Genomic DNA, 15,993 nt, shown 5'->3' with positions numbered 1-15,993 from the left:
GCCTCCATTTCAAGGCTCTGTGTGATTCTGAGGTGGTCCCGAAAAGGTAGCCACAATCTTTCTTACGAGAGCCTTCTTCACTCTGCAGCTCATGATGGGATTGCAGCTGTCGTTGACTCAGCCAGTTTCATGTTGCATGAGACCTTGATCTCTGCACACACTGTGGAGCCAGGTGGCCTGGATTCAAATCCCAGCTCTGCGGTGTCCTAGTGGTATGAACTCAGCCAGGTTGTTCAGCCTCTCTGCCTGAGTTTCCTCTCCTAGAAAATCAGAATAATGATAATACCGACTTCATAGGGTTTGAAAGACAATTAAATGAATTAAGATTTGTAAAGTGCATAGAGCCTTGCAGGTAGCAAGTACTAGCTAAGGATTTAGATTTAAGAGACCTTTGGGACTTCCCTGGTGGTCCAGTGGTTAAGAATCAGCCTTCCAATGCAGGGGATGACAGTTCGATCCTTGATCAAGGAACTAAGATCCCACATGCCCTGAGACAACTAAGCTCAAGAGCCACAACAAGGGAAGCCCATGAGCCGCAACGAAGGCCCAGTGCAGCCAAAAAAAAAAAGACTTGGCTTTAAAAATAGCTTAAGAAAATAAATAAACAAAAGATCCTTAAGTACATCCTCTGTGGACTCACAAGCCCTTTATTTTGCATTTCATGTCCAAGTCTGCTCTCCTATGGGATCCAGCCCAAGACCTGCTTCACAGCTGAGCAACAGGCCTGGCAGGTGTGCACAAAGAGGAGAGAAAGTGGCCCCTTGTCCAGATGGTGAAACCAGGGAACAGCGCTCTTACCACCCAACAGGGGCCCAAAGTGTGGAGTCTCCAAAACCCACCTCAAATGCAGGTGTGGAGCTTGTGAGTGCAAGTCGCTTGTTCTCCAAAGGCTGCTTTGCTCATGCATCACCATTATCAGGTTCTGGGGAGTGGTGGGGTGCTTATTGGAGTGCAATGGACTAGATCCCAGCCCCCCTCCATAGCACTTCCCTTTGCCTGGTCTTCCATCACTCCCTCTTTGCAGGTAAACAAGGCCCCGAAACTGTGCAAAGTAGGATGAGAAAGGCCCCAGAACCCCATGACTTCACAGACCTGGCTTTTCTCCCAGGGTGACCGTGATGTCACACCTGCCCTCCCTTGACCACGCAGCCCTTGAGGGGCACAGCCGGTCAGTTCCATTACACATGTGCCTGCGTGCCTGCCTGTGCCCACAGCCTCCCCGCAGGCCTCGCTCAGGCCATCTCAGCCAGTACGGATTGCTCCCGCCAATTTAGACAACCAGGAGTCGCTTATGGAAAATCGTCCCAGTGGAGGGATAGCTCTTCTGCTGCGAACCACTGGGCTGGGACCGGGACCTGCCTTTCCTCTCTGTAGCTGAGGCCCATTCTGTCAACCAGCTCCCAGCAGAGAAGGAGGTGTGAAAGACCCCACTGTTACCTTAGGTAATGTTGCTGCCCTTTAATACACCCCTGACTCTTCGTCCTGCATTTTCTTAGCTGCATGATTTGGGAGCTGAGTGAGATTGGAGCTTGTCTTGTGGGGGAGGGAGGACCACAGATGATCAGCCTAAGCAGAGATCAGCCTGTCCTAAGAAAACTTGCTGTATTGCCTGCAAGGGGTGGGTTTCGTTTTGACTCTTGTGTGCCCCATGGGCACAGTTCACCCCGGGAACTTTCACTGTTTTCTTTCCTTTGTCTATTGTGCTGGACACGTGATGGGAATGCAGAAATACATGTTTGTGGATTTGTTTATTCATGGAGCAATGGTGTCTCGAGTGTCTGCAGTGGGCCAGGCAGAATGGGAGGCCCGGGGAGACTGGGGTTTCTCCGCCCTCTCTCCTGGTTTCCTCTGTGAAAGTTGATTTGTGATGCGTTCTCCTCTCGGGGGCCACCCCTCTCCTAGCTGTGCCTGGGCCCCTCCCCGACTCAACAGGAGCATTTACTCAAGTCTGGCTAGTGAGTGTAAAAGTTTGGACCAGTTTCCAAGAAGCCGTTTGGCAGGATGTAAATAGAGGCTATAAAATGTTGCTGCCCTGTGACCCAGAATTTTGCTTCTAGGAATCTGTCTTAAGGAAAAAATGAGAAATACGAAAAGAATAAAAACACTAAGATGTTCATCAAGTGTGTTAATCATAAAGAGTATGTCCGACTCTTTGTGACCCCATGGACCGAAGCCCGCCAGGCTCTTCTGTCCATGGAATTCTCCAGGCTAGAATACTGGAGAGGGGTTGGCATTCCCTTCTCCAGTGTTCATCAAAGGGTTGTTAATAATAGGAAATCTCAGAAGCCAGCTACACAGCCAATCTCTGGGAAACAGTTATGTAGAATAGTAGGTGGCCATTAGAAAGTAATGTCTGTGGAATTTTAAATTATCAAGAGAATTCATCTGATAAAAGAGTAGGATATAAATTGCATATTCAAAATAATGTTGACTAGTTTTGAAAATGCATGGGGAAAACCTGAAAGAAAATATGTGAATATGTTGATAGTGATGTTTCTGGTGGTAGGATTATAGGTAAGTACTTTGTACTTTGCTGTACTTGATTTCACATACATGTTGCTTTTTTTTTTTGGCTAAGCCACATGGCTTGTGGGATCCTAATTTCCCGACCAGGGATCAAACCTTGGCCCTTGGCAGTGAGAGCAGAGTCCTAAACACTGGTCCACCAGGAAAGTCTCCATATGTTGATTTTACAATAAGAAAAATATTGTTTAAAATTAAGTTTTGTGGGACTTTTCTGGCAGTCAAGTGGCAATACTCCGTGTTCCCAATGTAGGGGGCCCAGGTTGGATCCTAGTCAGGGAACTAGATCCCACATGCCGCAATGAAGATCAAAGATCCTGCTTGTTGCCACTAAGACCCAACTCAGCCAAATAAAGAAAATATCAAAATAAAATAAAATTAAGTTTTGTGTGTAGTTATACATGGATAGGCAGAGAGTGACAGAGAGAAAGCAAATGCTGCAAATACTAACAATTGGTGAGTCTAGGAAAAGAAAATAAAGGTGTTGATTGTATCATTTGTACAATTTTTCTGTAAGTTGGAAATTTTTCAAAGTAAAAGATTGGGGGAAGGGAGAGTACAGGCCACCTTTGAACTCTCTTTTGGAATACTGGAAATATAACCAATGTGATTTGACTGTTTCATTTGTTTTCTGTTGTGGGAAATGGTCTTTGAATGTTGGGGCAGGGGATACTGGGTTTTGGTAGTTTTAGGAAGGACCCCCAGGGGTCAAGGCGTTTTGCAGAGCTGACCTGTGCCGGTGGCCCAAGCATCTCACGTGCTAGTTCAGCACCTTTGTGTTCCGCAGCTCGTGGGTAACTTTGCTAAGGCCAGGCCCTCCCCCACCCCGTGCCCTGGATTCCATTCGTCCACCTTGCCATCATTCAGGAAGCTTGCTTAGCTTTTATTTCCCCCTTCTCCTGTTCCTGTCCTCTCCTCTCCTGACTCCTTCCTGTCGGCATTTAGGAGGTTTAAGTGAGTCCCCTCTTTAAAGCAAAACAAATGCCCCCTCAGTCCATCACCCTATTTCTGTCCTCCTCTTCCCAGACAGACTTCTTTTAAAGCATCATTGGCACTTTTCCATTTTCTCCCCACATATCTGTTCTCCTTAGCTGAATCCAAGCTGGACTCTACCCACTGTCTTTCAACTAAAATCCTTGTATTAGTCAGTGAAGTCAGGTTTATGCTGCAGTAGCAAAAAAGTCCCAAATTCCAGTGGCTTCACACCTTTGGCATCACCACTTCCCTCATCTTCCCGCCTTATGGGTCATCTTTTAGTTCCTTGAAAACTCTGCAGTTTCCTGCCTCAGGGCCCTTGCATGCACTCTTCCCTCTGCATGGAATGTTCCTTCCTACCCTCTCCCTTCACCTTGTTCACTTGAACTTGTCCCTCATGTCTCAGTATAAGCATCATTTGTTCAGGGAAGTTTTCTTCAACCCCCACCCCCAAGACTAACAAGTGCCCATCTTGGACTCATGTGACCTGCCATCCTTTTCTTGTGACACTTGGATTGTCGACTGTCTCTTTCATGAGGTGCCTTCGCAAAAGTGAGGTCATGTCTGTGTCACTGCTATGGTCCCGATTGCCCACCTTAATTACACATTAGAATCGCCTGAGGAGCTTGTATTTATTTGTCTGCGCTGGGTCTTAGTGGCAGCATGCAGGATCTTCCGTCTTCATTGCAGCATGCAGGATCTCTAGCTGCGGTATTAGTTGTAGCTTGTGGGCTCTAGTTCCTTGACTAGGGATCGAATCTGGGTCCCCTGCGTTGGGAGTTTGGAGTCTTAGCCACTGGACTACCAAGAAAGTCCTGAGAAATCACCTGAGGAGCTTTTAAAACTCTTCATGGCCAGGCCGTACCCCAGGCCATATGAATTCTAATTTGAAGTGGGCCCAGCCAGCAATAGGTATCTTTGTACAGCACCATAGGGAATTTTAATGCACAAGGTTGAACCACCGACCTGCATTGTGCTTAATACTCAACTTTTCTTGAATGAATAAATCCATCTCTAAAACTTTAATCTCCCCAAACTCCTCCAAAAGACAGGAAGCTAAGAATGTTTAGCTAGGTTATAATATGTTAATATCATATTTCATGAAATTTCATATTTAATTTCAACCAAACTTCATTATGCACCTACATGGGACAGGCCCAGTGACTGGGAAGGGTGTGATTTATATCCAGTATACAGACAAGAAGTTACTATAGGTAACTTTAGGTTCGCATGCATGCTAAGTCGCTTCAGTTGTGTCCGACTCTTTGCAACCCTATGGATCATAGCCTGCCAGGCTCCTCTGTCCATGGGATTCTCCAGCCAAGAACACTGGAGTGGTTTGTCATGCCCTTCTCCGGGGGATCTTCCTGACCCAGGGATCAAACCCACATCTCTTATGTCTCCTGCATTGGCAGATGAATCCTTTACCACTAGCGCTACCTGGGAAGCCCAACTTTAGGTGGAGGGAGGCATTAGAGGATTTCAAGTTTCAGCCAGGGTGTATTTTTCTTTCAATTGCAAACATCTAAAGCCCGAAGAAACTGACATAAACACTAAAGATAGTTTATTGGTTTCCAAATTTTAAAAAGTCAGAGATCGATCTCACAGGTATGACTGGATCCAGTCATCCAAATGAAATCAACAAGAACCTGGAATGCACCCTCTCTTGGCTCTACTTATTCTAAATAGCCTTCCCCAGTCTGCAGTGAAAGTTGCTCAGTTGTGTCCAGCTCTTTGTGACCCCATGGACTATACAGTCCATGGAATTCTCCAGGCCAGAATACTGGAGTGGGTAGCCATTCCCTTTTCCAGGGGATCTTCCCAACCCAGGGATCAAACCCAGGTCTCCCGCATTGCAGGTGGATTCTTTACCAGCTGAGCCACCAAGGAAGCCCAAGAATACTGGAGTGGGTAGCCTATCCCTTCTCGAGGGGATCTTCCTGACCCAGGAATCAAACCGGGGTCTTAGCCTTCCCCAGGTTGTAGTAAAAATGGCCATCGGTACCTCTAGTCTTGTGTCCTGTTTAGTAGGGGTTTATAAAAAGATCTCAATAAATGTTCGACCAGAAAACAAAAACAAAACCTTCTTTGTTTTAAAATCACAGCTAGACCTTCCTTCTTTCTTTATTATTCTCTCCCACCTGCAATCCAGTCTCCTAATCCTAGGTATAGAGTGTTCTGGTGATTTATCCTTATATTAAAAAGCAGAGACATTACTTTGCCAACAAAGGTCTGTCTAGTCAAGGCTATGATTTTTCCTGTGGTCATGTATGGATGTGAGAGTTGGACTGTGAAGAAGGCTGAACGCTGAAGAATTGATGCTTTTGAACTGGGGTGTTGGAGAAGACTCTTGAGAGTCCCTTGGACTGCAAGGAGATCCAACCAGTCCATTCTGAAGGAGATCAGCCCTGGGATTTCTTTGGAAGGAATGATGCTAAAGCTGAAACTCCAGTACTTTGGCCACCTCATGTGAAGAGTTGACTCATTGGAAAAGACTCTGATGCTGGGAGGGATTGGGGGCAGGAGGAGAAGGGGACGACAGAGGATGAGATGGCTGGATGGCATCACTGACTCGATGGACGTGAGTCTCAGTGAACTCCAGGAGTTGGTGTTGGACAGGGAGGCCTGGTGTGCTACAATTCACGGGGTCTCAAAGAGTCGGACATAACTGAGCGACTGATCTGATCTGATCTGATCTGACTCAGTCCCTACTGGCAGGCTATCCACTCTCTAGCAAGCAAAGTTTCTTCCTGGATAAAGTTTGGCATACTCTTCACTCTCAAAGAGGTTTCTTTGCCTGATCATCAGGCATCCCTGAAGTGGGATGCCTAGGCCCTACCAGGCTTTGGCTCTATCTATAGAATATTTTATGTCATCATTGAAAACTGAAGGAGAGAGAACTAAGATGGTACCCAGTACTCAGAAAACAGAGGTTTGGCTTCATCTTGGGTCAGCCTCAAGAGGTGGGGTTATATATGCCCCACATTATGGATAAGGAAGCTGAAGCTCAGAATGACTGTTACTTGCTCAAGATCACACAGCCAATAAATTGCAGAACCAGATTTGAGCCCAGATCTTTCAGCTTCAAAGCCTGTTATTTCTATGACCCCCCCCCCCCGATTAACTTTTTAATTTCCAAGATTAAACTCTTCCTCTCTCCATGACACCTGCCTCCCATCCCCAGAAAAAGTTGCACACTGCTCAGACTTTTTTTTATTTAGCATGGGCTCATTTCAAATCCACTTAATTTTGCTTCGTCATGGCTGCCCGGTTCTCAGTGGTGGACAGGGAAGTAGGTCATGGCTGCGGGGACCACAGGCTCTGCTGCTGTGAGGGCCAGCCTCTGGTTTCGGGGCTGGACAGGGGCCAGACCTCACTGGGAGCATCACCCTCTGCTGGCCCTGCTTGGATTGCTCATCCCTGGCCCTGAGAAGCCGTCACAAACCTTCACATCACTGCCTTAGATTCTAGAATTCACTGTCACTGTGGCTGCTGGGTGAGGTGGTGTTTAGAAAAAGGAACATCAGGGTTAGGGTTAGGGCAGAAATTAATCTTCCCTCTCTTGTAGATCTGTGGGTGATTGGAGCTAGTTGACTGAAGAAGTTTGCCCACCATCATATGCCACTTTTCAGAAGAGAGGTACCAAGCCCCTTGACACCCAGCCATTTAACTGTCCCCTCCTTTATGTGATAAAATTATATTTAGAAATAATCATGAAGTGAAGCAATCATAATGGCCAGAAAAGAAACACAGATAATAAAATATTTCTTGAACTCTGTACATATAATAATGATGCCAGGATTTTTTTTTTTTTTTTTTGGCCACACCTCATGTCTTGTATGATCATGGTTCCCTGACCAGGGATTGAACCTGGGACCTCAGCAGTGACAGCACAGAGTCCTAACCACTGAACCACCAGGGAATTCCCACCATGATTTTTTTAAAATAAAAGTGAATACTATAGTATAAAAAAAAATGGAGGGGAAAAAAGCACAAGTATTTATTAAAATTTTTTTCATCTAATGAGTTTTGATTCTTTGGTTGTAGCCTGATATAATGATATTTTATGTAAATTATCATTTGTTTCTAATAGGTGAACTTTAATAAAAGCGAGACATCTGTAAAAGTTGCCTATACTTTAAAAACTATTAATACTAAGTCGTACCACTGATACACTGCTTTATTTTCTTAATTCTTTAGTTTTAAAAGTTACAACTCACGATTTTAAAAGAATAAATTTCCATTAAAAAAATACTCTACAAACTCAATAAAATATGTCATGTATGGAGTAAACATTGTATGTACTAAGCAAAAATAATATACTTGGCTGTTCACACTCAATCTCACTGTTTTCAATTTTATTTACTTATTTTTTGAGATTTATTCATTTTACTTTTTGTCTGTGGTGGGTCTTGTTGCTGCATGTGGGCTTTCTCTAGTTGCAGTGAGGGGGCTTCTTACTGTGGGGGCTTCTCTTGTAGACACACAGGCTCTAGAATGCAAGCTTCCGTAGTGGTGGTACATGGAGTCAGTTGCTCCGTGGCATGTGGGATCTTCCCGGACCAGGGGTCAAACTCGTGTTCCTTGCATCGAAAGGTGGATGCCTAACCACTGGACCACCAGGGAAGCCCTCACTGTTTTCAGTTTTAAACACAAAATCTCCTAGTGGCCACATGGAATGACAGGATTGAAATAATTCAGCTTCTTTATGATCATGGTGCTACCACTATTCAAATTTACAACCTACTGCTTAAATGCAGACGTAGTTAAGGTTGGAAACGCAAAAGTCTCCTGAAACAGGCTCGAAATGCTAAGGACTTCTTCCCAACAGCCATATGGAGCCGACTCAGAATATGTTGAGGCCGACTGAGTAACTTGGAATTCTCCAAATGACTTCCACAGAGAAGACAAGGAAGGACTCGTTTTTACATGTGTGAATTTGAACATACATATGTATTATTGACACTCAAGATCATTGGCACCGGTTGTTCATAGCCTAGACCATAAAGACATTTTTCAGGGAGGAGAATGTTATCACTGATGTTGTTGAGGATTTCCAACACATGATGCTCATAGGAAGCAGGCTGACTTCTCATCAGTTTTATTATTGTTTTTGAATTCTCTACAGTTAGTCCACCCTTGTCTAGCTTGTCCTGTGCAGCCCTCCCTCCACCCTAGGCATGGTCCCAGGATCATATCCAGGCCCTGGTCCTCCTGGTGGAGCTGAAGGGAGATGATAGAACATTTCTGGCAATCATCCAAGGACTGAGGAGACTGAGGCAATGCTGGTGTGTTCAGAAAAGGTTAGTCCACTTGCTAGATATCGGGTCCCCAGAGCTTCTCTCTGGCCAGGACCAGCTCTCCTCACACTCCTGAGAGTCTCTGCATCCTAACACGTTTCTGATGGAACTTTTGCACTGTTATGTGTATTTCCTTTTGTGTGTGTGTGTGTGTGGTTTGAGGGGGTTTTTTTTTTTTCCTTTTTTTAAAAAAAGTATTTATTTCTTTGGCTGTACCAGGTCTTAGTTACGGTATGTGGGATCTTTACTTGTGGCATGCGAACTCTTAGTTGTGGCCTGTGGGATCTAGCTCCCTGAGTACGGATCGAACCCTGGGCCCCCTGCATTGGGAGCTAGGAGTCTGCCACTGGACCACTAGGGAAGTCCCTATGTGCGTGCATGTGTGCGTGTGTGCTCAGTCGCTTCAGTCATATCTGAATCTTTGCGACCCCAAGGACTGTAGTCTTGTCCATGGGATTCTCCAGGCAAGAATACTGGAGTGGGTTGCCATGCCCTCCTTTGGAAGATCTTTCCAACCCAGGATCAAACCTATGTGTCCTGTGTCTCTTGCATTGTAGGCAGATTCCTTACCACGGAGCCACCGGAGAAGCCCAGTCCCTATGGATTTCCTTTTAAAAAAAAATAGACCAGCAATAAAATGTTAGGTTTGAGAAGGTTGACATGAGCAATTGAGCTACAAAATGAGCTTGAACTAAATCCTAGCAGGTTTTTCTTAGGAATAATATTATCATCTCCAGCCACTTGCAGTAGATTTATTCTGAATTCAGAGAGAGGTTTCATTTGTTGTTTATACTTTGCATTATTCATTTGTTTCTTTAATTTATGAGCCTTGGTGCTCGTTAGGGTATTTCACTGGGGCGTGTTGGATCTAATGATGCATGTATTCTTTTCTGCAGAGTAGTTTATGTTTTGGGTTTTACTTTAATTTTTAAAAACCGACCCTTTTCTTGGACAATTGCCCAAATGATACCAGACATATGGTTGAGAATGTGAGTCCTACAGGTGCCTCCTAGCCTTTTGCTTGCTGACAGCCACTGGCTAGAGATTGCAGGCAGCACAGAACAAGCATGGCTGGAGCACGTCTCCATTGATGTAAAGTCAATCTGGAAACCTCTGGAAAATGGACAGCTGCTTTCTGAGCCTGTGGTACAGCCAACGGAGCTCTCTACTAAATTAAAACAATGTCACAGGCAGAAGCTAATGTCTTGCCTTACTTGGCTATTGAGCAGCCAGGTGACTTTGGGCAACTTGCTCAGCTTCTCTTTTGCCTCTTCTGCAAAGTGGAATCATCTCTTTACCAGACAGAAGATGGACCCTGAGCCTGAGAGTGAGAACGGTCAGCCTCAGAGGCTCTTAGAAGGACTGCTAATCCTTCCAGATATTTAACAATCATGGGTTAATAATTGGGAAAAGCAGGGCTTCCCAGGTGGCTCAGTGGTAAAGAATCCATCTGCCAATGCAGGAGATGCAAGAGACGCAGGTTCAATCCCTGGGTCAGGAAAATGCCCTGGAGGAGGGCATGGCAACCCACTCCAGTATTCTTGCCTGGATAACCCCATGAACAGAGGAGCCTGGTGGGCTACAGTCCATGGGGTTGCAAAGAGTCAGGCACAACTGAGCACACACAAAAAAAGAAAAAAATAATAATAATTGGGAAAAACAAAGAGAACACTTCTATTTAGGTAATTATGAATGTTTTTCTGCTTTTCTTGTTGGAAAGAGGTAAGCGAGATTGAGGAGGTAACTGCATGCAGTGGCAGCCTCCCAGGGCTGACCTCTCTAGGGAAGGTCACTGTGCCCAGGAGCCCTTTACCAGAATTTGAAAACTAATTGTTGTAGGGTTTGCCGACTTGCTTATTTATTTGTTTCCTTTATTTTTGTCCATGCCCTGCAACTTACACTATTTTAATTCCCTGACCAAGGATGGAAACTGGGCCCTCCCCTCGGCAGTGAGAGCGCAGAGTCCTAACCACTGGACCATCAAAGAATTACCTAGGGTCTGCTGACCTTAACAACTAATGATGTGCTGAGAACTGTCTCTTCAAAAAGGCATTCCGTTCCCTGGGGTGACTCTGGGCCCCCCCTCCTAGGCGCCATGATGCTGTCTCCTCTCTCAACCCCCGACCCCCACTATTCCCTCTCCTTCTTGCCCCAACCCGCTCATTTTCCTCACAAACCTTTTTGCTGCTGCAGCCTTTTCTAATGAGGAGGTTCTGGCCAAGGCCTCTCCATGGCTTGGTTATGTAACCTGCTGCTGCTTCTGATCCAGGGATCACCCTGGAAGGGGGTCAGACGTGGGCACACAGCCAGGCCCAGTCTACTTACCACCCCCTTGGAACTTAGACGCGGTGCAGGAATTTGGACTCTGCAGGAATTAACAGCTCCAACACTTTCCCCAGAGCCAAATGTGCAGGATGCGTGCTTTTTGTTCTTTGTTAAATTCCAACTAGCAAGGCTGCCACAGAGAAGCCTGTTGGGAGCTGTTCCCTTGATGTTGGCTCCTACTTGGCTTCTGGCCTCAACTCTCTCAGAGCTAAGCTCCCCCAAAATGCCTTGTCTCTGAAACATTACCCCTTTGATCAATGATGTCCCTTTGCCCGGTGATGATCCCCACTTTGCCTGATAATAACCCTGTCTCTATCCCTCAGCAGCCCCAAGGAAGGAGTTTGTCCCTCTAAGCCTGCCTTCCCTTCAAGTCTTAGCTCAAGCTCACCTTTCATTAAAAGGCGTTTTTTGATGTGGACCATTTTTAAAGTCTTCGTTGAATCTGTTACAAGATTGCTTCTGTTTTGTTTTAGTTTTTTGGCCCGGAGGCATGTGGGATCTTAACTCCCTGCCAGGGATCAAACCTTCAGCCCCTGCATTGGAAGGCAAAGTCTTAACCACTGGACTACCAGAGAAGTCCCTCAAGCTCACATTCTTCCCAGAACATGCTTGAGCCTTCTCGACCCCCAACTCTTTTCAGGGGCTACAGCTTTGTCTCTGGCATGTATTCCATACTCAGCTCATAGAATCACAGACTCTTGGGACACAAGGCAATTTGCCTTCTCTCTTCTGACCCATGGCCTTGATCAGTATTTACCTCTTTGTCTCCCCTCCCAAACTAGACCTCAAGAAGTCTTCCATCCTGGAGCCCCCACCCATGGGAGGCAGCATTCCAAAAATGGAGTTGACCATAGCGTTGCTCTGCAATTACCCTGTGTCACTCAGTATTTGCCTATGTATCTCTCTGGCCAGACTGAGTATATCCAAGGGCAGGGGCCACCTCTCCCCCCTGGTTGGGGCTGGTACCTGCCTTTCTCATAATCTGCTCACTACCCTGGTCCCTGAGTTTCCCCTAACTGCTCACCCATAGCTGCCTCAGTAGGATGACTCTGTCCTGTTTAGAGCATCCTCTCCCTGCCTGACTCACCCTCCTGCACAGAGGTTTGACTTTGGGACTGCAGGGCATATGTACACATGCATGGGCACGGTGCTGATAGACACAGCCCCTGAGCTCAGCATCAGTAATGCATTTTATACACTGAAAGCTGCTATAAACTTTATTTATGACACAGCTGACATGTCTGAATTGGCTCCCAAATCTACCACCAAGCATGTGGTGATTGGTGAGCCTGTCACTTAGCCCACTTTTCTCTCTGTCTGTTAATAATAGATGCTTCTTACAGCCTCAGCTTGACAGCTTTGATTTAAAAGGCATCTTAAACCGAAGAGACTAATGGATGGGTCTGAATGTGTGCCTTTTAAAGCATAAGACGTTGCTCTTAATTAACTGAATTCTGTCCTTTGATTGGAACAGGCTCCCCTCCTCGCATCATTAACTACCCACATTTGCGCCCAGAGCAAATCTCAGGTGTGTTACCTGAACGCTCAGGAGGCAGCGAGAGCCACCTGGTTACATGGCACATGTGTGTTTGGGGTTGTCTAGTGGGTGTGAGATGCCCAGAGAGATGGTTCGGTTCCATCTCTCCCCACTTGAGAGACCAGCATTCTTCCATCCAGTCCACCATTCAGAGTGGCAAAGGAGCCTTCCCTGTTCCGCGCACGCCCACTCCTAGTCTGTAAATATGTGTGTGGTATGAGAGCGCCTCCATGGGCCATCATCAGTGTGGTTTATGGATCAGACTCCGCTCCTGCAGTTGCAGCACAGACCACGGTCCATTTTACTACTTCTGTCTCTGTGCTTCTCCAGTGGACAGTGCAGAGGGTGGGGCCCTGGAAGGACCAGAGCTGTGGGGAGAAGCCCCCTCCACTTCTGCCCATTCCCTCTGGGAAGGCGGTGGGTGCTGACAGGGGAGAGAAAAGGGAGGAGGGGCCCTGCAGGGCACATGGAGAGGATGTAGCCACCACACTGGGGCATCCATGTGCACATTCGGACAGAGCAGGCCCTGTGGGCTTCTGTACCCTTTAACTTGAGTTAAAAGGAAGGTGACACCATGAAATAGAAAGCACTCTTTGGGACATTCCTGATGGTCCAGTGGTTACAACTCCATGCTTCCACTTCAGTGGGGCTCAAGTTCAGTCCCTGGTCTGGGAGCTAAGATCCTGGATGCCACACAGCATGGGCAAAAGAAAAATAGAAAGTGTTCTGGAGGCAAGGAAACCTGATTCACAGCCTGGCTCCACCACTTTACCAGCTGAACCCTTAGACAGCACCTCAACCTCCTGGAGGTTCAGAGCCATTGGCTGCACGCTGGAGCTCTCAGTGCGGGCCTGCCCAAGGGTGGGGGAGACCGTGCAGAGGTCCACGCCACAGGGCCTGGCGTGATGCGTGCCGCATGGCGGGTGCGCCATCCGTGTCCGTTTCTTTCCTCCATTTTCCCAGAATCAAGTTGTTATGGACGTGCTGGTCCACATTAATGAGCAGACTTACAGAAATTAACTGGTAGTTTTCTGTTTGCTTCGGTAACAAACTACCACAGACTTAGTGGCTTAAACTAAGTTATTTTATCTGAGAGTTATTTTATCTGAGAGTTATTTTATCTGTCAGATAAACACAGTATTTTATCTGACAGTTGTGGAGGTGTCAGAGGTCCAACAGGAGTGTTACGGGGCTAAAATCAAGGTGATGGCAGGCTGCATTTCTTTCTGGAGGGTCTAGGGCAGAATTTCTTGCCTTTTCCAACTTCCTTGGCTCATGGTCCCTTCCATCTTCAAAGTCAGCTTGACTGGTTGAGTCTCAAGTCCCATCACTCTGACACCTCTCCCCTACCTCCATCTTTCACATGGGCCCTTGTGATTACACCTGGATAATCCAGAATAATCTTAAAGTCAACTGATTAGCAACCTTAATTCCATCTGCAACCCTAAAATCCTGCATAAAGTTTCCTGCATAAAGTAACAAGGGGATTAGGACGTGGAGGTGGACATCTTTAAGATGTCATTCTGTCTAACATGTTAACTAAATGCAAACACATATTTTTACTTAATAGAAGATTACTAACTAATCTTTTTCAACAAGATCTGGAAGAGATGGGATAAATATTTAAATTAAGATGCAAGTAATCTGAATCATATCTGTAATATCGTTAGTTTCATTGTACTTTTTTAAAACTAGATTTTCCTAAATAAAATCATATCCTTTGCAGCCCTTTTGCAGTATCCCATCTTATATTCCTTCACCTAGAACTAGCCTTTAAATCACTGGTTTAAGGTGCTTAGACATTCTTTGTCCCTGGGATATTGCTTATCAATCAACATTTCATGGCTCACTGGAAAATACTGCCTGAACAATAAGCCACAGGATGAAAAGGAAAGCATGGTGCTGTTTAATTACAAATGGTCTTTTACAAGGAGGTTTCTAATTACTTTTGCTTTTTCTCTTGAGCTGAGGAATTGAAGTGTTGGTAACAGAGAATCGTACGATGTGGCTTCATCCTGAGCATCCTTGGACCCTGTCACAGGGCAGGGATACCCACTCCCAAAATGTCCCTGGGGCCACAGCTGAAGAGAGCCCTGGATTTCGTGCACAGCCTGCATTGACGAGGGTTCCTCTGAGTATGTTTCAGACTCTGGTGTCCTTTTTTTTTCTTCAGTGGAAAGATGTGTTCGCTGATCTTTACTCTGATCTCAGTGAACTCATTTTCTTGTATATTTGTTCATCCTGTGTGTAACTTGGAGGAATCAGATTATTTTCCTCCTCCCCAAAAGGTGGCTCAGTGGTAAAAGAATCCACCTGCCAACGCAGGAGATGCCTGTTCAATCCCTAGGTCGGGAAGATCCCCTGGAAGAGGAAATGGCAACCCACTCCAATATTCTTACCTGGAGAATCCCTTGGACAGAGGAGCCTGGCGGGATACACTCCCTGGGGTCTCAAAAAGTTGGACATGACCAAGCGACTGAGCACACAGGACAGGAAGCACAGATCAGATATCCTAGAATTGTAGTAGGGACTCTCAGAGAACAGAGAGTATAAGAACCTATGAAAGGGGCTAAAGATGGCCTCTAGACCACAAGTTCCTAATTTAATGGCAAAAACATTGTGGTATTTTCTAAGTAACCAGAACTGCACTTGACTTGTATTATTAAATACATGGATCTGATGCTTGGAAAATAATGTTTCTGCCTTACTTGGGGTGTCTTCAGTGAAATGTGGTACTGACAGGTTTGAATCCTGGCTTCACCCCTGACTAACTGTGAGACTTAAAGCAAGTTACTTCACCTCTCTGTGCTAGCTGGGGCTCTTTCTTTCTTGGCTGCACTGGGCTTTTGTTGTTGCTCACGGGCTTTCTCTAGCTGCAGCAAGCAGGGGCTACTCTTCAGTTGCAGTATGCTGGCTTCTCATTGCAGAGGCTTCTCCTGTTGCAGAACATGGGCTCTAGAGCTCAAGGGTTCAGTAGTTGTGGCTCATGGGCTTAGTGGTTCTGTGTCACATGGGATCTTCCCCGACCAGGAATCGAACCTGCGTCCCCTGCTTTGGCAAGCAGATTTTTAACCACTGAACCACCAGGGAAGTCCCTGTGGGGCTCTTTCTTTAAGGTCCATTCCAAGCCTAGAATCCAGGATTCTGTGATTCTAACCCAGTCAAGCAGGGACCCCCAGACAGATGCCTGAAGAACAAATCTGTTTTGGAGGCAGGAGAGAAGGAACCAGAGTAGGAGAGACCTTGATGACGAAGATGAAAAACCCAAGGTCATTCCTGGTTAACTAACACCCTGCTGACAAGGCAGTTGTATCTCATTTAGTTTGGTCCCTT

The 15,993-nt window shown here is 46.0% G+C and overlaps 1 protein-coding gene and 1 non-coding gene across 15 annotated transcripts in view; one reads left to right on the top strand and one right to left on the bottom strand.

Moving 5' to 3' along the window:
• The window catches only part of MAPT (microtubule associated protein tau), a 120,212-nt gene that overhangs the window by 30,850 nt on the left and 73,369 nt on the right, over positions 1-15,993 (top strand). Inside the window, exon 2 of one of the 14 annotated variants that reach the window (XM_055575611.1) lies at positions 671-850. The exons of the other annotated variants lie outside the window; for them this stretch is intronic. The gene's annotated coding sequence lies outside the window, so the exon portion shown is untranslated. The remainder of the gene's footprint in view (positions 1-670; positions 851-15,993) is intronic. 14 annotated transcript variants of the gene reach the window in all.
• Positions 7,348-7,420, bottom strand: TRNAD-GUC (transfer RNA aspartic acid (anticodon GUC)). The gene has a single exon. It is a non-coding gene; the product is annotated as a tRNA-Asp (tRNA).

The sequence above is a fragment of the Bubalus kerabau genome, chromosome 4 (genome assembly GCF_029407905.1).
Source record: "Bubalus kerabau isolate K-KA32 ecotype Philippines breed swamp buffalo chromosome 4, PCC_UOA_SB_1v2, whole genome shotgun sequence".
In the NCBI taxonomy this organism is placed as follows: Eukaryota; Metazoa; Chordata; class Mammalia; order Artiodactyla; family Bovidae; genus Bubalus; species Bubalus kerabau.
Note: the sequence above shows the minus strand (reverse complement) of the source record. Positions and strands in the feature narration are given on the sequence as shown.